The sequence below is a fragment of the Rhipicephalus sanguineus genome, chromosome 2, assembly GCF_013339695.2.
Source record: "Rhipicephalus sanguineus isolate Rsan-2018 chromosome 2, BIME_Rsan_1.4, whole genome shotgun sequence".
NCBI classification, from domain to species: domain Eukaryota; kingdom Metazoa; phylum Arthropoda; class Arachnida; order Ixodida; family Ixodidae; genus Rhipicephalus; species Rhipicephalus sanguineus.
The window spans coordinates 74,128,687-74,154,856 of record NC_051177.1 but is presented as its reverse complement, the minus strand read 5'-3'; the positions used below and the strand labels follow the sequence as shown (position 1 = coordinate 74,154,856).

The 26,170-nt window shown below is 45.8% G+C and overlaps 1 protein-coding gene across 1 annotated transcript in view; it reads left to right on the top strand.

Annotated features, from left to right (window-relative positions):
• The window catches only part of LOC119383178 (alpha-2C adrenergic receptor), a 313,876-nt gene that overhangs the window by 133,811 nt on the left and 153,895 nt on the right, over positions 1 to 26,170 (top strand). The window lies entirely within an intron of this gene.

Here is a 26,170-nt window from a genome sequence, read left to right as displayed (position 1 = left end):
CCCCCCCCCCCACAACGCCGAACCCGCACCCTGCGACACTGCCGTTACAGAACACTTTTATTTTTGCTCACTTTACATCTGTTATTGCGTATTCGTAAGTCTTTTTTTCCCTTCGTGACACGTAAATGCCTGATGCGCTTCGCGAGTGACATGCTCTGCCTGCCGTCGCGACGGCCATCGCTCAGCCAACGGTGGCGGCGCCTCGCTGATGCGTTGTTATGCAAGATCGTCCAAGGGACAGTCGGATCGCAACAGCGAGCGAACGAATTGTGTCATTGCGAGTGCAGTGTTGGCCAAACGGGATACGAACGAGGGGACCAACCCTCCGAGCGGCGTAACGGCTTAAGTTCAGAGCACTCTCGTTTTCCTGGCGCGTGAGTGTCGTACACAAAGGACGAAGGGCGCAGTACGGCAGAAACAAAGCTTCGCGATGAGCAGAATAAGTCAGTATGCGGTGCAGTGTCCCCTTGCAACAATTGCATTCATGCACTCGCGGATTTGAGAGGGAGACCTCTCTGCAGTGCCGCACTTACATAGGCCGTTTTTTTTTTCTTTTAATGCGCTTTCTCTTCCCCTTTCTTCCCACTGGCAGAGAGAGAGAGGTTTATTTGATAGAAACAAAGCATAATCGAGTCTCCAGCACTGCAGCATAACTGCGTCTCTTACGTGACTTCGCCGAAAATGAGAAGGCGTAGCGCTCTCCAATCGCTCGTTGCGCGCAATGCTCGTCCGTATGAAAACGAGAAAGCCTTCTAATTTCCATTATTCAGTTTTGCGTAAAAACAGTTGGGGCACGCCTACGTACCACCTCTCCGACCGCTCGCGCGACTATGTGCGCAAGTTTTCATTGCACCCAAGTTTTCAACAAGGTCGCATTAGCGCTGCTGTTCTACTGACCCTGTATCAGGCTTTTGTTTTTTGTTTTCGTTTGTTTAAAGTGCACAGTATGCTAATACAGGGCTAGCGCATACTATATAGGACAGTATTTAAGCTTACAAACACGTAACGTAGTCTAACAGTCACCTAGCGTATATAGTCTATCATATCTTCCCTCTCTTACTTTCTTTGTCACTTTCTCTGTTTCTGTCTTTCCCGATTGATAAATGTATTTGACAGTTAAACTACTCAAATCACTGCGCTATTGCTAGCAGCCTGACAAAATCGCTCATGTCTTTCGTTCCAGTACCGTGACTATTGCTCAGAGATGTTATGCATTTATAGCCCCTATTTGTACGGCAATGAAACACTGAACGAAGCACGCGTTCACAAATTACCATTATAATTATATTTCCTTTCCTTGCCATTCTCGTGCCCTTAGCGCGCGTTTAGCGCACAGAAAAGCGGTAAGGAGGGCAAAAGTGGACTATAACCCCGGTTTGGGAATATTGTTCTTATCTCTTCATGAAACGCGCTAAGGGTACAACAAAAAGACGGTGTGGGAAACGCGAGATTAATATAAGGTTTGTTTGTGGGTGCGGGCCCCAGCGTAACAGTAAAAAAAAAAAAACATTTGCCTCGCCCACATCGCGATAACGCCAGCGCGCAAAAAAAAAACGAAAAAAAAACACAATTCCCACGGGAACTCTGACACAAATACTGGTCGACGACGCTATCACGCACATGAAGGCAGTTCTAGACAGACCCGCATCAGTGCATGACCGCCGGCTAGAAAGAAACGCGCGCGCGCGCGCGTGTGCGTGTGTGGGCGCGCGTGTGTGTGTGTGTGTGTGTGTGTGTGTGTGTGTGTGTGTGTGTGTGTGTGTGTGTGTGTGTGTGTGTGTGTGTGTGTGACCGGAAAAAAAAAATTTGCCTCGCCCTCATCGCGATGACACCAGCGCGCCAAAAAAAAACATGATTCCCGCGGGAACACTGACGCAAATACTGGTAGACGACGCTAACACGCACATGAATGTGGCTCTTGATAGGCCCGCATCAGTGCATGACCGCTGACTAGAAAAAACGCGTGGGCGTGCGTGCCTGTGTGCGTGCGTGTGTATGTGCGTGCGTGTGACAGACAGACAGACAGACAGACAGACAGACAGACAGACAGACAGACAGACAGACAGACAGACAGACAGACAGACAGACAGACAGACAGACGCAGGTCCCATTGAGTTCCGGGGCTGTTGGCTTTATTATTCAAAAGAAGTTAGTCTTGGGTCCGTCTTGCTCATTGGCATATTTCTCTCTCGTACTTCAGGCTTTCACTCCGGCAGCTTCTCTGCTTTTCCGGACGTCGCTGTCAGGCTAAAAGTCACGTTCAAACCAAACGCGGCGCACGCAAGTGGGCAAGCGGATTTTCAAAGCGGAGAGGCAGCGAGGGTGCGCGGCTGTTCAGACCGACCGCGTTGCCTTCTGCACGCTCCGCCGCGCGGGTGGAGCAATTCACCATTCGACGATGGACGTGTCACCATCTTGCGGCACTACGCAATACTGGGAGCGCGCGCCTCGGCCCTGATTGGCTGCGGCCAAAGTGCCTTAAATGAAATTACGCGTCACTCCATGGAGTCATAGAATCCTGTCTTACCGCAACAAAGGCGAATGACTTAAGAATAAGGTGAGAATCTTGAGTATTTTTTCTTCTTCAATTAAGGAATGATTGCAAACGTGTTCCCAGCATTTATTTTCAAAAAAAAGATTTTTTTTTACTCGGAGTGTTTTCGTTCTAGCAAGTGCGACCGGCATCATTGCCATTCGATGTGCATATTCACCTCTCACTGTGACTCTGCATTAATACTCTGATGTCGATCCCACCGCAGGGTGGGAGGGAAGTCTTCACTTGGCAAATAACTTGCGACCATACTGCTATCTATCTATCTATCTATCTATCTATCTATCTATCTATCTATCTATCTATCTATCTATCTATCTATCTATCTATCTATCTATCTATCTATCTATCTATCTATCTATCTATCTATCTATCTATCTATCTATCTATCTATCTATCATATGCATGCATGTATGTATGTATGTATGTATGTATGTATGTACGTACGTACGTACGTACGTACGTATGTATGTATGTATGTATGTATGTATGTATGTATGTATGTATGTATGTATGTAGTGTAAGGCGGGGCAAAACGCGACAAAAATGTGAAAATAGTGAATATCTTTTCTTATTTCACTCGTTACCATAAAATGTCAACACAGGAACGTTCTTTTGGGTACAAGGTATGTGCTACATAAATATGGCCATAAAAAAAAAATATATATATATATATATATATATATATATATATATATATATATATATATATATATATATATACGGCTATGCTGTGACGGTTCAAAATATTATTTTAAAAAGAAACAGAAAATGCACCACATGTCTCATTTTGCCCCAACCTGCGGGGCAAAACGAGATGCTGCGTCAGGCAACACGAGACAGCGTGAAAAGATTTTATCCTTTCAGTTATTGCAGTAGAAGTACTTCAAATTGACTCCGTGGGCTGCCACGCAGTCTTCATGCGCCCAGTCTTGGCACTCCACGCATTGAATGCACACAGAACCCGGCGCTGTGCTGGTCCGAAACTCCTGAAAAGCATTCAGTGCTTTTTTCATGTGGTTTTCCTCACAGGAAACTCTAGGTTATATCCTCTTGATAAACTCTATGATAAACTCTGGTGATAAACTCTATTCTTAAGAAAAAAAATATCATATATAATGAGCGTAAATGAATGGTTCACTTAATAAGACACTCTCTAAGACAATTCAATGCCTTTTTGTCGCGTTTTGCCCCTCTCACATGCTCGAATTCAAAAAATTTCCCCTTTGGCCCACGGCACCAAATGAGCAAAACTTTTGGTGGCATGTAGCTAGTAGTATAAAGTAACAACATAAATAATTACATTGTTGTACTGATGCCGGAGTAGCTTCATGCACGGATCCGAAAATTTGGCCTAGCAGAATTTCGCCCCTTTTTGGCGGGTCACGAACACACTGACATCAGCCGCGCAATTTTTCCCGCGCGAACACTGTGAGCAATCATCAACGTTTACACATAAAATGTCGAACACTACCGGCACCTATCGCTCAAATAGAGAAACAAAGAAAAGGTACTTTTTGTATTAGCTATAGAGGGCGGCAAAGTCAAAATGTCGCGTTTTGCCCCGCGACTCATTTTGCCCCGCCTTACCCTATGTATGTATGTACGTACGGGCAAAAACATTTTTACGACGCAATTCTGAGCCCACTGTCTTTCGGGCTTATGACTGAGAGGTAACATGATGAAATATTTCTTTCGACTCGCTAAGGATCACTGATCGACGTGAATTTCTTTCGTATGTCTTCTTTTTCCTTTTTTTCATCTGCTCGCTCACCTTTCGTGCCCATTTTGGGTAGCCAACCGGACGGCTGTCTGGCTAACCTCCCTGCCTTCTCCCTTTTGTGTTCCTTGCTTCCTTCCTTCCTTTTGGGCAGCAAGAGGAACGCTGTCCTGATTAACCCCTCGCGTTTTCTTTTGTTCGCCTTCCTCTGTCTCCTCCCATTTTCTAATATTATTTTTTTCATGTAGGCTCATTCATTCATGTAAACGACGTATTACGTAATCCACATAACCACCTCAACGAGATACACAGTGCTAGAAGGTAACAATCGCTTCAAAGGAGCGCAGATGAGCGTGAGGAAAGGGCTTTCGCTCGCCCTTCTAACACAGTGCTGCCGCTCGCCTGGACCATGCCCAGCCTCCGAGCGCCACAGCGCACGTCCGTGCGTTATCCATTAGGCAAATACGAAAACGCGCTCTGCTTGCTCTCCCGACGTGCACCCGCACTTTGATGATGTTGGCGCGCTTGTTTATTCCTGTCGTTAGGGCTAACTTCGCTCTCCGAGTCCGGGAGAGGGAAAAAAAAAACAAAAGAAGGAATCGGCGTTTTCTCTTGCCTCCTCAGGGCGCGGCCCGCTTATTTCTCTTCATTGCCCCGCGAGCCTTTCTTTTTGCCGCCCTCGCTACACAGTCTCCGTCCTCCAACACCATGCAGCCTCAACCCCCCCCCCCTTCCTTATTTCGTACACCCCTCGAGCGCCACGCTGTACCGGACACGTCTCGCAGCTCCCTTCCTTGCACGTTTTCCACTTCACCCTCAGTCCCACAAAGTTGTGCTCTTTATTTCGTTTCCTCTGTTCTCCCGCTTTCAACGCGTAGATGACAATCATTGCTGGCTGTGCCGGCGAGAAAACCATAGCTGGCGTCGTCTGCAGCCAGCGATCGCACCACTGGGAATTGTTGAAATATTCAGAGTCATTAGCCGTTTCTGGTCCATCTCTGTTTCTCCTTTCTTTCTTCTATTTTTTTTTAGCTCTCGTCGCTTCCTTTATACCTCGTTTTCTTTTGTACGCGTTCTCGTTTTACCCTCCCCTTCTTCTCGATTCTCTTTACTGCAAGTTCTTGGGCTGCCCTGCTTTATCCGTGTTACGACGATCCATCACGCGATCCTTCGCCGAGAGTCTGCGATTTTGTTGTTCCGTCCGCGGCGCGCTGTATCGGGACTCCGCGTTTCTGTTTGCTCTTGCACCACGCTCGCTGCGCTTCTTTCGGCTAAAGCTCGCTGCTTCCGCTGTATCGCGTGGCGCAGCTTTTATTCGCTGAGCAAGCGAGTCTGTCGTGTAATCAGTTAGCTTTCCGAAGCTTGTCGGTGAATATCTTCGTTTGTCACATCGTCCGACTTGCTCTGATGCGTCCCCTCCGCCACTTTCATTCAGAATTTGGAAGTCTGCATTGTTTCTTCTGTAAAACAATGCGACGAATACGCGATTCGTGTAGACCCGAAGTGATCCTCGTGATTCACATCATTACGCGAATGCATTTTTTTTTCGAACGTCGGGTGGTAGAGATTATCAGGAACACTCAACTACGGTGTGCCTCACAATCATATCGAGGTTTTGGCACGTAAGACCGTGGAAATCAAGTTTGGAATGATGTAGAAAATGAACACGATTGAAATCTGCGAGACGTATTGCTTCTCTTGTGTGAGATTGTGCAAAAGAGCCAACAGCGATGGAAGAGTGCAGTCCCAAGACTCGATCGCAATTAAAGCGCGGAAGTAATAGAAGTATCAGTCATCCATCTAAGTTTGCATCCAAAGCAACACCCGCATGTAGGAAGTGCGAGTGCGAATGTGGAAGAGAACCATGGGGCAACGACACCAGTGCAATGTGTCGACCAGCCCGTCCAGACAAGCTTTATTACATTTTCCTCTCTCCTCCTCCTCGGGGTTCTTTTTCCTCTCATCTACCACACAGCCAGCAGTGTACACGAATCAAAAGACAAGAGAGAAGGTTTGCGGTCAGTACCAGCGACACACGCAAGAAAGCGACAAACGAGAAAGATAACAGAGTTGTCGCACGGGCGGCCAAGTCACGTCCAAGGGGCAACACCCGCGCTGAGCGTATTTCCATGTTGCGCCTGGCCTCTCCTTCCCCACACGCTCACGCCATGCATAGGGACTCATCTCTAACGTTTCTTTCCCTTTCGCGTGAAAACGACATCTGTACGTCGCGTTAAATGCTCCGTAACGTGTGCCCAGGGGACGCCATGTTTTCGTCCTTACAGCGACCGCCTCTATACGTTCTTCATGCTTCATTTTGTTTTTTTTTTGTTGTTTTTTTTATTTGCTCATGCCTTGCAAGCTGTCAGAATTGGCATAGGGTTCAGGCGTCGTGGGATTTTACGTGATGCCGTACCAAGCGTGGAAAGTCAGATGGAAGGTGCTGCAGACGTTGGTGTAGACAAGTTTTCTTCTATCGTACGGTTCTGCTGCTTGCTATCAGCCAACATTATTAGTTTTTATCTTCTTCATTCTTAAGAACTATCGAAACATCGAGCTGTCATTTCTCTCTCTCTCTCTGGACACTTATCAGCGTTCTGCGGCGTACCTGTAAACGCGTCTCATGAAAGTTATGAATTGCATAAACGACTTGATGGCATGCCATATTGAAGCATGCCCTTAGGCCGACCACTAAGCGTGGTTCGAGCAGTGCACACGTGAAGATACGGAATACGTTACACCAAACGACGATAACGGGTACGTGTACATTTCAATGACTTTGCTCTTATAATAGTCATAACTATAGCGCTATATGCTTATGTGCTGGTCTAGCACGACACGTACCTTATCCATGTGCATCAGTAAGACTACTACGTCATAACAGCCATACGCGATCAGCTGTCTATTTATTCACTCCCTCGGGCCCTTCGCGATAACACGTGTTTCAGGCGAGCTTGTTGAAGCGTCGGTGAAGGTCCATGAAGATCGTCTGCAAAGCCCCACATTTATCGGCCTTCAACCGCGACGATCGAGAAGTAAAACTTGCGCTATTACCGTTGGCAAACGCTTATGAAGCGATTCGATTATGCCACGCTACGTGTTTCCGCACGCTGCGTACGTGATCTTCGCCTCAAACATTGAAACGGCATCGCCCAAGCCCGCTCTTCCCACTGCTGCCTTATATAATACGGGGCTATTTTTTTTCTTTCTTTCTTTCTTTCTCCTTGCCGTTGCAAACAAGAAGTGTGGGAGGATATGCAGGGACCGGAATATCACTGTAATAGGCAATTTAAATAGCCGTTTTTTTTTTCTCCTCACTGAAAAAATAAAGTGAAAGGGCCTCGGAGCGCTAGGCCACACAATATCGTTCCGGTATGTAAATGAATAACTATCTTTTCATTATTGAACATATCGAGCCAGAGAGGAATGGAAACAATGAGTAATGTCTTGTTCTTGTGGAAGCAACAGTACTTAACAAAAAATGTTGTGTGTGTGGTGTGTGTGTGTGTGTGTGTGTGTGTGTGTGTGTGTGGTGAGAGAGAGAGAGAGAGAGAGAGAGAAAGGGAATCCAGGGAGGCTAATCAAGATAACCCCGCTTCGCTACCCCTTGCAGCAGATAAGTAAGAGGATAGAGCATTCTGTATTACGCAGGCACACGGACGCACCCGCACAAGCGTTCGTAGTAGAGTCACAACCAGTTGGACATGATACCAATAAACATTCAGGCTTCGCGGAAAGACAGGAACCTCGGATGACCGACACTGGGTGAACAAGAGAAGAAACCAACTTCTCTGCGGGAGTCAAGCTGGGGCTCGCTGCAGCCATATGATTTCCACCTTGGCCAACTCTTAAAGGGACACTAAAGGCAAATAACAATTTATGTCAGAGTAAAAGCTCAATGTATGTCAACGTCTAAAACGGCAATATTTTTAACAGAAGTGCCCTACTTATCGATAAATTAAGCTAAATGTATCACACGACGTGCGCCACGAGTGGGACATTTTGGAAATTATCCCGATGACGTGAGCAGCGTCCGACTACAATTAATCACTAGTAATCAAACTAGCTGCAATAAAAAAAGAACCTTCCGTGCATCAAGAGACGTAATAAAATGCTGCTTGTTCGTTTCTGTTTGATTCATGGAAAAAAGAACCTCTTTGACGTTGCCATGGGGAACGGCGCGCGTGGTTCAAAGGTTACGTTTTCGCCGAACTGCGCTTCGCCCGGCGCCCGGCTTCGCTCACGCTTTCGCGTCTCGGTGGTAGTTTAGGTAATGTGTACTGCCGCCTGTGTTTTACACGCTCGTGAAATTCGCTTGGACAGAAAGTTCGACAAAATGCCCGATGCCCGCATGGTGCACGCCGCCAGTGCACGCCGCCGCGCAGTAAAGGCGGGCAACGTTGAGCACGGCAACAGTGACATCAGAAAGACCGCTTTCAGGCGGGTGACTTGAAGTGCGCTAACGCGATGTGGGCCACTAAAACGTGATTTTATTTCAGAATAAGCACTTCCTTGGCACAAAAATAGCACTACGACGTTTCTTGACCGCTATTTCAACAATCAACGTCGACTTAATATTTGCCTTTAGTGTCCCTTCAAACGGGAAATGCCGTTTGGTGACGTGCGGCACAGATGCGAGGTCGGGTGTGCGCGCGCGTGCTAGTCTCTATGCTGTGTAAAGCGATGCGCGTTATCCGCACTGTGGACATTCGATGAATATACCTTAGGGCGTACATCTTGGTACCGACTTAGACGCGGACATGTGTTTGATTTGGAGATTCTGATACATTATAGCTCCTTGTCACGTGAGAGCTTTGCGCTGTTCGGGACAGCGAACGATACGTCTCGAGAGGGAATCAGTTTCGCTCTTTCTTTCTCAATAAGCCACTTCTAGGCTCATGGACGAACGCAAAGAAGGTACGCCGCTTTCGGACGCTAGTTTAGGCAAATAGTTCTTATTTCACTATTGAAAGTGTGCCTCGCCTTCTGTCGGCATATTATCGCGTACCGTTCAATTTATTCTAAATTGTATAATAAATAACCAACTGTTTTAAATAGCTGTTTCAGTGAAACGATCCCTAGACGCCTTCCCACAACATATGTACGTGAATTTCGCGATGATGCCCGGTAAGCGGCCTATTAGGCGCACACGTTAATTTATTAAAAACAAAACCGAAGGCATAAGAACCTAGAAAAGGAGGCGGGTAAACTCAGGCCAAGCTAATTGCTTTGACTTGCGCACTTACACAGTCCCAGCTCGGTACAGCCGCCCTCATCATTTGGAAGGGTGTCCAAGCTACAAGTCTAGCAGTTCTTGGCACGCATTCACTCGATGAAACTGGCGACACTCTTGAATTAAACTTAACGAACCATTCAATTGCCGAACCATTCACCCGAATGCTTGATTATCGCTTTAGTTGTTGCTGGTACGTCACGCCTTTTGCAGCTTAGCGATTTCCATATCGGCGTGTCGGCACTCCGTCGTGCCAATTGCGAGATGCCTTTTGGAACGAACCCGAAGCGTGTATAGAAACGCCTCTTTTCGAAAATTAGTGCGGCGCACGCGGTGAATATACAGGTGTGACAGTTACGTCCTTATTCTTTCGACTTATGTCGAACGTGCGATTCCTGAAGTTTGTCACGTGTGAGACGGCCTTGGCCCGCTTTCAGGTTTAATTATGTGAATCGTTTGCCATTCATTCAGCTTCATCAAGCAGCTGTATTGAAACGGACGAATGGACCACAAACTTGGGATTCAGTGTTTTTTTTTTCTTTCTTTTTGCGACGTGAGACACTAAAAACGCGGTGTGCTAAAACAGTAGTTCCTGCGGTATTTTTTATCATGATTGCGTGTATTGTCCATTTGTTATGGTACTCAACATACAGGTTGTAATTAAACTGGACTCGCACTCGCATCCCAACCCGTAACTACGTATCCTAGTTACGGGTGTGATGCAGGTGCTACGTATTTAACATCAACGTCAACTACGTGTCGTCGCTGACATCCATGTTAACTAAAAACATTGACGTCAATAGGCAGTTTTAGAATAGCGCACGCAAAGCTTTGCACTGGCTTTTCGCGCAACTGCGCATGCGTCGTACGCTAACCGCTTGCGGGCCCCCGTTAAGTGACGGGAACAGCGGGCCGCAAACGCTAACACTAACTTGGCGTACGCTATTCTAAAACTGCCTAATGTTGTTTCATAGCGCCTTTGTGACCCATACCTTCACTTGTCCTCGTCTTCCACGCACTCAGCCGCCTTCGTTCTAAACGCACCAAAACGCCCATATCTCCACCCTCGTCGAGTAATTTTCATTTTTATAAAAGGGGGCAGTAGAGGGGTGGCAAATTGACAATGTGTCTAAGATGTAAGATTCACATGTTTAGTCGACGCGTCTCGCGCAAATTATTACGTCCTACGTGAGAAATGCTCGCACATGCGCCGGCTAGCGTTCCTTGTGAAAACTTCGTTTGGTATATAAATTCGGCGATTTCATCCATAAAAAAAGAAGCCTAGACTAGGTCCTCATGTCGACTGTAACACCACGGTCTCTCTGTGTGTGATTTGTTATAGACGGTCTCGATGTACTAAGGAGACGTATTTTCTTGTGGGAAAGTTCACTGGAAGCAGTTTTACTTGTTTAATAGCATTGTGCAGTTTAACCATTTTTTTTTCTTTTTTCTTGCCTTCTTGTACACGGTTCAACTTCTGTTATTTCTCAGCTAATGCAAGAATACAAGAAGAGAGCTCCAACTAAACGGCGTTGTTTGGCGGGAAAGTAATCATCAAGATGATAGCCGAGTCAATGAGGACCTGATTGTTTCGTTAGACGACGCTTATACAGATGTTGGTCTCCGGATGATTGCACGCTTTCTTCTTTTCCTATTCCACCTCTCTTTAAAGTAGCGGGCACGGCAAACAGCTTGGTTGACCTGTACAGTTTTCAATGAAGTCGCTCTCTTTCTCTCGTCGGCGAACTTTATCAGCGAGCACAGAGACGCAACCGCGTAGTTAATTGCACACACTGCGTCCTGCAAGTTTTGGATAGGCTTTCTGACGAAACTTCTTCAGCGCTTTTATCTCTTCGTGAAAGAGTAACTGGGAGTTCTTTTGACCAGCACCTTCTATTGGTTAATCGCGTCTATAGCGATGATTTTTGTGTGGCAACAGTTCACCGAACCAGTTATTGAACGACTGGTAAAAAGAAAATACCGCTCTTGCAACCGTGTTCCTCGCTAATTTCTTATCTGTAATATCCACGCTTCTGGCTGTCATTGACTCTCGATTAAAAAGAAGAGGGCTTCGATGAACTGAACAAAAACTTGCAACAAACAGATCTATTCTGGATGAGCTTTTTTTTAAAAAGTTTCGAATTTGATAGAAAAAGAGTTTTCAACGCGAAATCGATACTATTTCCCTGTATTGTCAAACTAAAGGCGCAATCATGACGGTGGTTTATTAAAGCGTTTATTCAAGCATTCCGTTGTTAAGAATCATACTTCTCGCTTTTATTTTTCGTAGAAGACTGCATTTAAAAGCAGACCGGATACAGCGACAGTATATGCAATTTATGCGCATATAATAGAGGGAGAGAGTGAAGAGATAGGAGATGAGAATAAGAATAAAAGAAAGATAGGGAGGTTAACCAGGGGAAATTTAAGCTTGGCGACCGTGTACTTGAGAAAGGGAAAGGAGATGCAAAAGAATGAAAGAGGAGAAGAGAATCTGTAACGACACTACAAGGTCGCACGAGTTTCACACACATCATCGGATTCATAACGTAAGAAATTGCACAGCGCGGAATACAGAACGAAACACTTGAAGAGGCACACACGGACAGCGCTTACGCTCAACTGAGGTTTATTGCATAAGACACATGCGCAAAGAAAATAATTGAGCGAAAGATTGGGGTTCTTCTTGTTTTTTTTTCCTTTCTTTTGCTCATAATTATTTTCTTTGCGCATGTGTATTATCCAATAAACCTCAGTTGAGAGTCAGCGCTGTCCGTGTGTGATTCTTCAAGTGTTTCGTTCTGTATTCCGCGCTGTGCAATTCCTTACGTTATGAATCAAGACCAACTAGCCCGACTTTCTGTTTTGCTGTCTGCAACATCATCGGATCGAGTTTTCTCCAACCTATATCGGCACGGCTCGGCCGCTTCGGATTCGTATCACCGGCCGATGCAACCACGACTGCAAAGTATTCGTGCTATCGGCCGCTCCGCGTATGAAGAAAACTTTAGTTAAAATCGTCCGCGTGACTGCGCGCGATTACACAATATTTCCTTTTTACACCTTTCGGTTTCCATTTCCCATTACTCCCAGTGCAGGGCAGCGAACACACCACTGGTTAGCAGTGTTATATATATATATATATATATATATATATATATATATATATATATATATATATATATATATATATATATATATATATATATATATATATATATATATATAGTCACCTCACTGCATACGCCAAATAGACGGAACGACGACATCATGCCGGAAATGAGTCGGAAGTAGATTTCGCGTCCACCCAACGGCCACTTCCGCTCCTGTAATAACTGCGCTTCGGATGATGCGACGCCTCGACTATGTACTTTTTTTCTTTACGCACCGAGCACAAAACGCTCTGTTTCCGCTGCAAATAAGCGCCGTGGCCAACATGACGCGCAGCATTAACGCTGCGCGCCGCTCCGGTCACTTATCCAGGATAAGATTTCAACAGCGGTATGTTATCTTTCATATTTTATTCTCCTGTCTGCCTTTATCGATAACAGATCTAGATAAAAACGGAAAACGATTATTCGTTAAAAAAATTGTTGTCATTATTATTTATTCGTTTTGTCGTGTGTGGTAGATATGACGACGCAGCTTGTTATGCCGACCTCACCACCAACCCCTACAGTGAGTGACAAAGGCCCCATTACGTGTGGACAGAAAAAAAATTAAAAATAAGAACATATACAAATGCCATTAGTTAATGCTGAAAATAGTCCAGTCAATGTAGGTTGTCATCTTGTCACTTTGCACATGCCGCCTTTTCTCTCACTACCACACTCCATGCCCTGCACTGTCGTCTAACAAACCAAATTTTCTGTTCTCGTTGACATCCGTGCCCTTTCCCGTTCCTCTCGTACTGTGTGCTCTATACATCAATAGCTTCGAGTTTCCAGGCCATTACCTGCCACAGTGGTTATGGCGCTCGACTGCTGACCCGAAGGTCGCGGGATTGAATCCCGGCCACGGCGGCTGCATTTTCGATGGAGGCGAAAATATTTGAGGTCCGTGTGCTTAGATTTAGGTGCACGTTAAAGAACCCCAGGTGGTCGAAATTTCTGGAGCCCTCCACTACGGCGTCTCTCATAATCATATCGTGGTTTTGGGACGTTAAACCCCAGATATTATTATTATTATTATGAGTTTCCTGGCCATTGCATACAACATGACGTGCGCGCTATCAGATCGCGGGCGCCCAGATCGCAATCAACTTCCACCCATGCTATCTGATAAAGAACAGCCGCACGCCCGCATCACGCATACGTTCATAAAAGCAAGCTGCCAAAGCAACAAAAAGAAAACATCTATTGCTTGCATCGACTCCTTTTTATATACTTTGCTCTTCACTTGGCGCTCTTTCTCGCCTGCTGAACATAAATAGTCGCATCGTAAATTGGAGTATAGACCCACGTTGTCCGCAATAAAGTCTATTTCTCCATTTTATTTTTTTATTTTTATGGCACTCATGCGCAGTCACTTACATACGCGTATATAGATCAATCGTTAACGCGTTCTTTTTTTTTCTGTCTTCCTTCCTTCGGTGATTCGCTCGTATGCGATAAAATTGAGGTCATAAAAGGAGCGAAAAAGTTTGGCGATTTCCCATCTATAGCAGATACATCTCACGGTCTATAGCACTGCTTCTGCGTGACCCGAGTTCTTTTTCTTTTTTTTTTGTTCTTGTTCGTCCTATGTCAAGCCATATGGCACAACTGTCCAGCACAGTAAACGAATAACAGGCAATGGAAAAATTATTTTGCTGACACTCTTGCGCGAACCACACTCCGGGCACATAGTCTATACAGGCGCGAGGTTTTTTTGTGCGCCATCTTTTCCTCATAAACGCTGAAGGGGGTGCGCGTCAGCTGAGAGGGCACCCTTCGGTATATAAGGCCCGAGGCCCGCAAAATTAATCAGCGCAGAAATTAACATACGTTAAGGAGCAACTCTACTACTTTCAGATAGAAGGCATTTCACAGTGAAGAAGATACTATAGGTCCATGGCCAACGACAAGTTTTCAGAAAAGAGCGCTTGTCGCCTTCAAGAATGTTCTTGAAAAATCTAATACGTTATGGAAGTATTGACCTACTGTAGACGATGTCGACTTCCCCTTTCATACTAAAGGAAATGTGTAACGTTGTGATAGTGCGTTTGATGTTACGTGTAATCATTTGTGTCAATGTGTTTTCCTGTGTATGTCAAACAATACAGAATATTTGAGTTTGAACGTCGGCATGTGAGCTGACTTTTCCTGTTTGAACTTGTGATACAACACTTTGTTGACATATGAACCTATTAGGCGTATCTGAACTGCCATGTGATGTTCGGCTGTGAGTATTTTCACATCGTGTGTTGTACTGTATTCCATTTTGTGCCCTTATTATTTTTCTACTACTGTCTGCTAAGCGAGAAGGAGTAGCCGATGCCAAGATAATGGCACCAACCTCTCCTATTTCATCATTTCAATAAAAAAAGAGGCCGATATGCTTTGGCTTCTAACTATCACCGTGCACGCTGATGAAAGCTCACATCACAGATAATTGCGCCGGCAATTTCCAACGATCTTCGCGGTTGACGCTTCGGTGATAGCCAGTGCCTGTGCTTTGGCCATTCGTGATAGTTAACTGGACGAGCATCGCTGGGTCACGTAGCGGCGAAACCTCCTGAGAACTATTTCTTTGTGGGCTGTTGTGTGTGATACATGCACATACCAGAAGTATAGGAAAAGGCGGAGGCTTGAATGAATGAATGAATGAATGAATGAATGAATGAATGAATGAATGAATGAATGAATGAATGAATGAATGAATGAATGAATGAATGAATGTGCTCAAAACTGGTCCCACAGCTTCCTTTGGGGCAAGGGGGGGAGAGGGGATTAACCCCTGTCCCTTCCCATCCTCCGTCGATGATGATGATGGTGGAGGTGCCTCAGGTGACGCCTCGAAATCCTTGCATCCGAAATCCTTGTGAAATCCTTGCTCATTATTATCAAAGATGTTTGGCTTCAGAGGCAGTTACTATAACTTTCATAGCTCATGACGCAGCTTCTTGTGGAATCGCAGCAGCCTTAGTTAGCTTACATAATGCTGTTGAGCCCTGACGTTCCATGCCAGTGAAGTTGCCGGACCTAAAGCGATTTAGGAGAACTTGAGAACCGCTGCGGCAGCTTATCGGGTGAGGTGCCGTGCTGCTAAGCTCAAAGACACGGGTTCGACTCCCGGACACCGTTGCTGCATATCGAAGGGGGCGAGATGCAAGAGCACCCGTGTGCACTTAGATTAGGGCACACGTTAAACAACTCCGCGTGGGTGAAATCAATGCAAAGCCCACCACTGCGGCATGCTTCATAATCGTGTGGGGGTTTCGGAACACGAAACTCCAGAAATAAACGTTTCGCGAGAAACTGTGCGTCAGACATGCCACACATCAAAATACACTAACTTAGATAACACTGTGTGTGCTCCCATACGCACTGCACGTAAATTTAGAAACTTCGTTGTTTAACGTTATATGCCTTGCGACCGGCTGTCCCTCATCTGGCGGGGCTATATAGCTCTCGCTGCAACAGCACCGAATAATATTTAGTGACCACCGGAAAAATGAGTTCATGAAAGGCACAAAAGGCGCGTAAACGCGTCGGCGCAAGAGAAATGCATCAAACCATATACTTTTCTCTTCATTATTTTTTTTTCCTTCGGCCGTCCGGGGAATTCAGAGTTACGAGGCAGCTGGGACCTATAAAATTCGACATTCCCGCACCGCTGCAGACGACCGCGCCGCCTAGCGACAGCGCCTGCAAACGATATCGCTGTAAAAGATCGCGCCGCCGCGGCGCAGACCTTCTTAGTTCTGCCAGCTCGGGTACTGTCGGTGTATAGTACGCGACGAGCCGCAAACCATATCGTCACATTCAGAGTGCGTGAAGGCAGAGTGTGCGGCGCGTAAGCCCGCAATAATGTTCCAGTATGAGGGTGAGCGGGGAGGGGAGGGGGGGGGGAGTAAAGATGCTGGGCTACTGCGGCATGTGGAGCGCAGATTTCGCGATATTAACACCGAGGCTAACTTTACGAAGTTTCGGCGAAGTGCGCTATAGCAGAACACTAAATGAGTGGAAATATTCTAGATGCTTCCAAAATGTCGTTTGTGCGTAGCGAAAGCTCGACGGTGCTTTCTTTTCTTGTAATCATTTTTACTTCGCAACAACGGCTTCACTAAACTTTACAAACTGCCATATTTCTCTTACTATTACTCAATATTTTTTTATTTAAAACCGGGGTATGAAGAAAATTCTCACGCGACTGCAGCCGACAGCGCCCACGCAAGGTTTTTATGAATCGTTAAGTTAACCTAGTTAGGTTAAGGCACCCGCTGGGCGTCCAAAACCTCTTCCGAATTGCCGGGAGTATCTGCAGCTGACTCGGGGCTTAGGGGAGCGCTTACAGTGCCTCTGGTATGCGCTGATACATTGTTTCACATAAGGCAACGCACAATGGCTTAATCACAATAAAAGAGGCGTGAGCGACACTCGAATAACGTCCAGGCTGCCACGAAACAATTTTTATTGGCTATACGGGCGCGGGTAGCGAAGTGTTTGCAACCCGTCTGCGTGTATATAGCATTCTAAAAACAGCTCGCAACAGAGCGTGCGTCACACTTTATGAAGGCCATCGTTGTTCAGGCCTCTAAGTACGAGTTGAGTTGAGCCATTCTTTCGGTGGCTTGTGCCTATGTTAGTCTTAATTTCGCTATATGGTGAGTAGAAAAGATGCTCTTCAGTGACTAGAGAGCCCCAGTTATAAATAATTAAGAGAGAGAGACAGAGAGAAAACAAATCAGCGTTTATAAACGAAACAACTATAGCATAGACAAATCCATGCCGGGCTGAGCTGGGTGCTATCCCTAGATAGCTGCTCGTTCAAGGCCCGTGTCAAGGGAGACTCACAGTAACCAGAGAGCCTTATACTTATTGATGTTGTTTCTTTCTCTTTATAGATAGTTGCAGAGAGCTACGGACGCTTGAAAAATTGAGCTGGCCTTAAAAAACAGAGGCGTTATGCATGTAAGCATCTAGCAGCTTTACCGCGACTTGGCCAGCTAATGAATGAACATTACACAAATTCTGCGCCATCGTAAAACGACGTGAAGAGAAATTAATACACTAGGGTAGGTTTCATACCTCAGACTTGTTTGCCGCCATTTTCCGCGTAACTTTGGGACTAGTCGCTCATCCCGTTTGCGCACACTTGATTTTCGGAAAAGGAGCAGTCGAACGCATCCCTGACACACAAACACACACACACACACACACACACACACACACACACACACACACACACACACACACACACACACACACACACACACACACACACACACACACACACACACACACACACACACACACACACACACACACACACACACACACACACACACACACACACACACACACACACACGCGCGCGCCTTCTCTCTTTTCTGAATGCGTGCGCAAGTGCGTGGAGGCGCACTGACCGAAGGAACTATCTTCGTTTGTTCGGGAGTATAGGACGGTTCTCTCGACACCTTCGGTTACTGATTTCCTCGTGAGCAACGACAATACATGCACGAGGACAGTCACAAAACTATACTGTCAACGACAACTATTACGCAAGAGAAGAGGAGCAGCTGGCGCCCCACAGGCACCAACATCTCCTTAATAACTTTTATTTTAAAAATAATGCACGGGCGTCGAACCCGCAAACTGGACAATTAATCTGCGAGCGCCCGCAAATGGACAGAGTTGCAACGTCATCGCTCCCTGTCGAATGATGTTCACGCGCTAAACATAGCGTATTCACTCACTCAATCATCGTTATACATAGCGCGTGCGTTGCCGGAAGTCAAGTGCAAGGGATGTATACAGCATCCCCGCTAATGTCGGCGGAGGCTGTCACCTATCCTGCCAGTGCAAACAGCAACCGCTTTTCTTTTTATCGACAAGCTCCTATGCGGCACTTCGTTGAGCGGCCGTGTGACGCACGACGCCTGAGCAACAGTGTCCAAGACGGTGTTCTCCGTATTCGCTGCCACTATATATTTTCAGGACGTTCCTCTTTTCATTTTCCCAGAGTTTTCTGGGCCCTTCTTGGTTGCAACCGCGAAGCCTCCTCGCTCCCAGGGACTCCTGACATTTTCGAAACCGATTCCGCGGCCACGCGACGCCTTGGCTGTATTGGGGCTGAGCCATCTTTTCTGGTCAGCCACTGGCTTCCCCGATCCCGCGTCGCTCTCTCCAACGCTGGCGTTCGAATCAAGCTTGGCAACTTGTCTTCTTTAAGGTGACGCACCAACGGTAAAAGGCCAGAGGGTGGTAGCGACGACTGCCTTCTTTAGTTCGTTCCCTTTTCTTTATTTGTTTGTCGCTTTCCTCGCCTTCGCTTTCACTTTTGCGGTTAGGTTGCAGCATTTCCCGTGGCAGGCTATGGTTCAGCGCTGATAGTAAATTGCAGACTGCCGTAGGTTTCGATGCATTTCTTTAGCAGCATCTCAGGGAGTATAATTCACGACAAAGGTCACGTCGTTACCCTGTAGCCCCTACGCTCCTGCATTTTTTTTTTCACTGTTTATCCCCTCTTTCTCAAGCACGTGGCACTACCTCAGTTTTGCCGCTTCACTTGTGTTTAAGCCAAGCAACATGGTATTAGAGAGTTTCGGATCCTGCACTTTCTTTACTCGTTGACTGCAGCCCGGTCTCTAAGTGTCCCCTTAAGGTTGTCTCTACGTACGAAGAAGTCTCCCCAAATACGGCAGATGCTGAGCTGTAGGCTCCCTCACATGGTATTTCTCGGTATCTTTCAAACACGTTTCTGCGAAATCATTGCCTTGCTGGCGCATTTTGGTATTAAAGGTTAGATGGCATGGGTTTTGAGAGAGAAGTAAGGAATATCTTCCATTTAGAGTGTACAGTTCGATAATCCTGCGTCGTGAAACAACACGGTATCCAGACACCACTACGTCTTTAGTAACAAGCTTTCATCATGTTTCCACTCGTGCTTTCAGCGACACCACGCAATTATTGTTTCCTACGACTGAACATATATATACGGGCAGTGTAGTGTGCTTTATGGCCATAGCGTTGTTGCATTAAATTTCAATCATTTCCTTCAGATCTCTCTTCAGTTTTAAATAAAGTATCTATCTATCTATCTATCTATCTATCTATCTATCTATCTATCTATCTATCTATCTATCTATCTATCTATCTATCTATCTATCTATCTATCTATCTATCTATCTATCTATCTATCTATCTATCTATCTATCTGTCTGTCTGTCTGTCTGTCTGTCTGTCTGTCTGTCTGTCTGTCTGTCTGTCTGTCTGTCTGTCTGTCTGTCTGTCTGTCTGTCTGTCTGTCTGTCTGTCTGTCTGTCTGTCTGTCTGTCTGTCTGTCTGTCTGTCTGTCTGTCTGTCTGTCTGTCTGTCTGTCTGTCTGTCTGTCTGTCTGTCTGTCTGTCTGTCTGTCTGTCTGTCTGTCTGTCTGTCTGTCTGTCTGTCTGTCTGTCTGTCTGTCTGTCTGTCTGTCTGTCTAAAATGACAGGAAGAGAGGGCAATAGATGAGCGATAGACTAAGCCTAAGTTGTCACAGGAGTCTTGACACCAGTTTAGGATTCTAGATGAAAGCTTGCCTTCACTTCGCACGTGGTTCAAACCGAAAAAGGGAAACAACCTAGGCGCTGCCACTCGTTTTTCTCTATGCAAGTATCTAACGAGTCTACTAACTAACTAACTAACTAACTAACTAACTAACTAACTAACTAACTAACTAACTAACTAACTAACTAACTAACTAACTAACTAACTAACTAACTAACTAACTAGCGACCATACTAATTCCTCCGTATGTTTGCGAGTACAGTACTTTCGATATGTGGCACACCGTTTATGTACAACCAGATTTTTTTTTTCGGTGCAACTGTGCAGCCACTAAACGAGCAGTAGTCCCTTGATGCGCACCATTGAACGATATGTGGCTGATTGAAAACATCGATCTCTATAAGTTGGGCACGTGGTCGACCATGTAGCGCCTAAAGGCAGCAATAATATTTTTTTTATAGCCGGAGGCTAATCAAGAAAGTCTGCGGCACCCCAGGGGCACCGCAGAACTCCACAGGCGCTAATTCATTTTTGTTTCTACAATTTTACTTTCATGTCGACGACAGCCACCAACATTAGCGAGAAGCTAAACAGAACGACATTGTGTTGTCTGTACTGGGAATTCGTCTTGCGATATTCTCTCCATTTGAACGAAGAAGTGGGATTGCATCGTCTAGTTGCACTTTTATGATGATAATAAAACGAGGCGGCCGAACTCCCTCGCGGGTGGCGTAATTACTTTGCCGTCTCCGACACTTATTATATTTTTCTTTCGTTCACCAATGTCAGCGTTTCGCCATCATGGCGAGTAAGCACATAACGGGGGTGGGCTCCGACTGTAACAGTTCCCAGCTCTAATCTCAGCTTATTCCCAGAAGAGAGGCGCGAGTTGTGTGGTGAGTTAGCGTAAATTATTACGGAAGCTGGAGCCCCCAGAACACCAAAGGCAAATAAATTGCCAACTATGCTCTTTGTAAGGGTATACTTTTGCAATGTATCGGCGTGGCCCGCAACGGCTTTCGAGCCGTACCCGTTTATACACTCATTTACTGCCTTTGTTTGTGGCTGGAGCATCGTTGCGTGTACGCAATAAAATCTTACCGTGTACGCAATAAAACCCATGTTCCAACACGCACACGCAAACACAGCGGCCTTGCGCCTTGAACAGTTTCGTAAGAACAAGTGCCAACGAATCCTTACCTTGCGAATATTTATTACTTGCGATGGCAGCTGGCCTGGGATAGGTAGGTCTTCCAAACGAATGGCCGCATTGAGAAAGGTTTTCGTGCGTAAGTCCGCTTTGCCATTGGCTAGCTGGCTTTGTTAATTATATGTCCAGCGTCAGGATTGGAAGGAATTTTTTTTTTACGAACAATTCTTGCACAGTTGTCTTTGCGAGTACGGGAGCAGGGGGCACTAAATGTAGAGAATATAGCTTCGTCTTGGGGAGACATATATATAATTTGCAGTACGAGGACCGAGAAGGTGAGAGTACAGCAATATAAAGTGAAAAAAAAAAAAAAAACTATCGGAAAACATTGTAAAATGATAACAGAAATACATAAAACTGCGAAGAAGGAAACATTGATGATCGTAAAAGACAAACTTTTTCAAAAAGAAAACAGACAGGACATCAGTTTAATTTATTCCTTAACATGACTTCCCCCCTTCCCCCTGACCCGTGCGCACGCCTACGCTTCAACCATTTTATCCCTTTCAATATCGCCATTTTCGATTTCTACGAAATCGCGTTTCTCTGACACCGTTTTTCGCCACTGCTAGTAAGCCGAGCTCAGGCAGCTAGCAAACAGAGAGCTCGCACCGTGTAGCATATACACGGAACAGCGATGAAGGTGCCTACTTCCGTGTACCATACACCAGTGCCAAATGTGAATCGCTCCGTACACCGACAGACCCATCTCTCGCTCGTTGCGTTTATGAACCGTTTTGTTGTCGTTGTTTTTTTTACTCTCCTACAACGTATATCTGCCACCGCACACTGTGTAGTCGCTTACTTCTCGGCTCTCTGTTTGCACTAGTGTTGAAGATTGGGCGAGTTGGTTCGTCGTACTTCAACTGGTATAGCGCATTACGGGGAAGAAGAAACGGCCGAGCAGAGCAGTATATGCGTGTGTAAATATATATATATATATATATATATATATATATATATATATATATATATGAGCCCAGCCGGTTGTAGCTTCGCGCGCATTTTGCATACGGCCTCACCCTCGCGTACATTCTCCATCTAAATCCTGAGGCCTCGTGCCGCTGACTGGAGGCGTGGGGTAGCGGCGGCGCGAAGGCGAGTAGTACATTGCAGGCAGTGTTTGCTTCGCGACGGAAATGGGAGCCCGGCCGCCATGCAAAGCGCCAACCTGTTCCGTTTGCCCCCGTGCTGCTCTCTCCATATTTTGGTCTGTTTGCGTTGTTGCCTCTGGCGGAGCAGTGAACAGGTTCCTGTTCTTCCTCATTCGCTTTCTTTTGCTTGCTTTCTTTACAAATGCGACTCCATCGTTCTATTTTGCTTATCGCAGCCTTTACCTTCTCGTCTTCTATTCTGTTCTGTTCTGTTCTTTCTTTCTTTGCCCATTTACTAACGCGGCGTTTTTTTGTTTTTTTTACGCTGTCTCTTGTGAATGGGAATTTGCCAGCGTGATCTTTGCCAAAAAAAGAAAAAAGCTGACTTTTTCAGCTCTTCGTTTATCTTACCAATCCATATTCTTCGCGTTTTTATGCTTGTATTCTGTTTTGCTTTATTCAAACAGCTGGCAGCTGCTCCTAACTATGGCAATAAGTCGACGGTATATATTTTTTTTAACTTCGTGAATATTCGTCCTCGTTACTCCATTGCTGCTTTCTTCTTAGTATACCTGCTTTTAGCCTTGCTTCCCTCTTTATAATTTTTACTCTTTCTATTGCGAATTCCTTCCCTAGCCCCCGGCTTTACGTTACGTTTCTCTTCCTTTTCCTTTCAATGTCATTCAATGCGTTAGTTTGTCGAGGTCTGTACAAGCGCTAGTTCGTCGCTTTTGTGGTTTGTGCATATTAGGTGATGCCCGACCAGATCTCCGCTGCACTCGGATATTCGTTTTGTTATACCAGCTGCGCTGAATATTTCCAATTGAACTTTGCATGCGTTCGTCGAAAAGAATATACACGGAGCACTGCTGTGTTTCTCTTTTGGTGCAAAGCGTATTTTCCATTATCATCATCATCATTGTGTCTTACGTCCGCTCTAGGACAAAGGCCTCTCCCAATGATATCCAACTAACCCTATCCTGCGAGCGATGATTAATTTCTTATGAAACTATTATCCGAATAGTTTTCTGTTTTTACGTACTCCGAGTTTTTTTGTTTGTTTGTCTATATATATATATATATATATATATATATATAATATATATATATAATATATATATATATATATATTATATATATATATATATATATATATATATATATATATATATATATATGAACGACCTCGTGCCTTCTTTTTGTGCTGCTATATCGTTGAGAACCACACGCTAACCTGTTTTTAACGAAACCAAGCGGCCGTGCGTACGACTGGATTACTTCTAGAATTGTTTCTCATTTTCACATCTCGCTTACCATGATCGCCACTTCATCCCACACTTCTTGTACTTACTCTGCCGTGTACAAATGTGTCATGGAGATGCATTCACTGATACACTTTGACAATCTGTACGCATGGCCCCTCTAAATGTACTGCACGCTTAATAAGAAGGTCATCTGCATTTTGTCTTAATGCCCACGGAAAGTTTGTTGAGCTCTAACGCTTGCAAGTAACCGATTTGACGATTTATACTCGTATAACCCACAAGTGCCGTACAGTTAATGCACTCATTCGCTTGTTCGTCCGATAAAAATAGATGACCCACTATATAACCACTGAGATAGGTTCATCACAGTGCAAACTATAGTATTAAAGTACGCGTGGCCTGTCTGTAAAGACGTTTAAGTTTCAGTAAGGGAACCACCGGCGTCTACACGGTCGCACTTTTGCGCTGGCCGACACGCCCTGTCTGACTCCGCAAATCCGACGCTCAAATATTCGCATTGTGTCACGCAGCCCGTCATGCTCTGGAATAAATAGGCGCCGTTATCTCCCAGAAGACGTTGCCCATCGCCTGCGAGAAACGGGACAGAGCAACGATGAATTTTTTTGCGTAGGCGGCAACCAAGCGGATGCGTCTACCCGACCACGGTATAAGTGGTCTACCCGAAGTATAGGCAGCAAACCAGCTCCATACGTATTTGCATAGGCCGATCGCCTCCAGTATCCTCTCTATTTCTCTCTCGTTCAGCCGTCGCCTCGCCGCCATTGAAAGCCGCTGGTGTAAAAGCGTTCCATCTGTAAAGAGAGATCATTGCCTGTCGCAGTTGTGCAATGATACGCGCCGCGGCACGACCACTCCGTCACTATCGGCCCGCGGTGCGTGTATATACTAAACAAAACGGCTAGATCCGTAACGCTCCGTCCAGCCTTACAACTCGACCTATAGCTAAAATAGAGTAGCCTCATTATTCACGCAAAGCGCGTTACGCTATAGCTGGTTTCGTCACTGCGCATCAGCGTGGGCGAGCGAACTTGAACACACACACGCGCGCGCAGGGTTTGTCAATACGGCGGTCTCGCCGTCGCGTAACGCGGGTGATTGATCAAGTATGCCGGGCCGGGTAGTTTGCCGCTGGGTTTTTGTGATCCCAGTCACGTCGACGCGACTAAATGCCCGCGCGACAGTGATGCATCGGTTCCTTTCGGAGAGTGTCTTTCGGCTGCGGCGGAGGAGACTTATCTCTTTCACTGTGTTGTGCACCCATGGGTTTGCCTTGAGCTCCGCGCGCGCGCGCCCGCCACGACAGCCGAACGCAAGCCGAGCAGCAATAAAAGGGTGGATTTCGATAACCGGCCCGCTTGTAGATTAGATTGGCCGTCTATTTCTGGTTATCGTTTTTATCCTCCTGTTCTTTGGCACTACGTTGCAACGCGCTTCAATTTCGTGTTATATGGTACGCACCGAGCTTATGGCTAAACCAACAGAGCGCGGTCGAATAGAGTACGATCGATTGCGTTTTAACTAGTGAGTGAGAGCACGTATCGATTGCTCGTAGCGGTACTTTTCAACGCCGTTCAGTGCATACGCCAATTTCTTCCCTCACATGTATGTACCGGCGTGTGACGATTTAACGCTTTTACTTAACGTACGTTTCTATTATTACTTGCTTCAAAGGCTTCAGCATTGACGGCTTGTCGGTGCATTTGTCACTCGGGACTTTTAACTTCGCATTGACTTTTCAGTAAGTACAGTAGATGAATGAGTAATTTACTTTTATTCTCCCGAATGCACACCTGCCTGACATGCAGTCTAAACAGTGCCGTCAAAGCTTGTCCAAAAAAAGGCATAAACCCTCGCACGAACACACAAACTCAGGGGAGACAGAGAGAAAATGTGACTCTCACAGTGTAAAATTGCGCGAACGGTTCAGCGAATAAGAGGGGACGGAGAGAGAGGACACGGGTGAGCACTTCAGCGTGGCTTCGGCGTTGGGAAATAAGCCGAACGTCAGCCGTCGGATGTGTACTCAAAATTTTGCTCCGTATCGCAATAACTTTTGAAGAGGGCCTGCATCTAGAGTGTCACAGGGTGGAAAGAAAAAAAACGTTGTGTGAAGGGGCCACACGCAAAGCGTCGCTAAAAGCATGCAGCGTTCTGAGAGTGGAAACCTCTCGAAAAAGCTTGCTATATGAGACTTTCTTGAAAGCGTATAATGTGAACTACGTTGCGCACCTATGGACTTTCTATACTTATTTTTTTTATTCCTGACAGTAAAAGTCAACACGTCAAAATCTTCCGCTTCTTCCTAACCAGCCGGCATATGTAATGGCAAACGCCCCTGCGTTTACGTTTGTTTATGCCCAGCCTTGTGCTAAGAATACAATACCT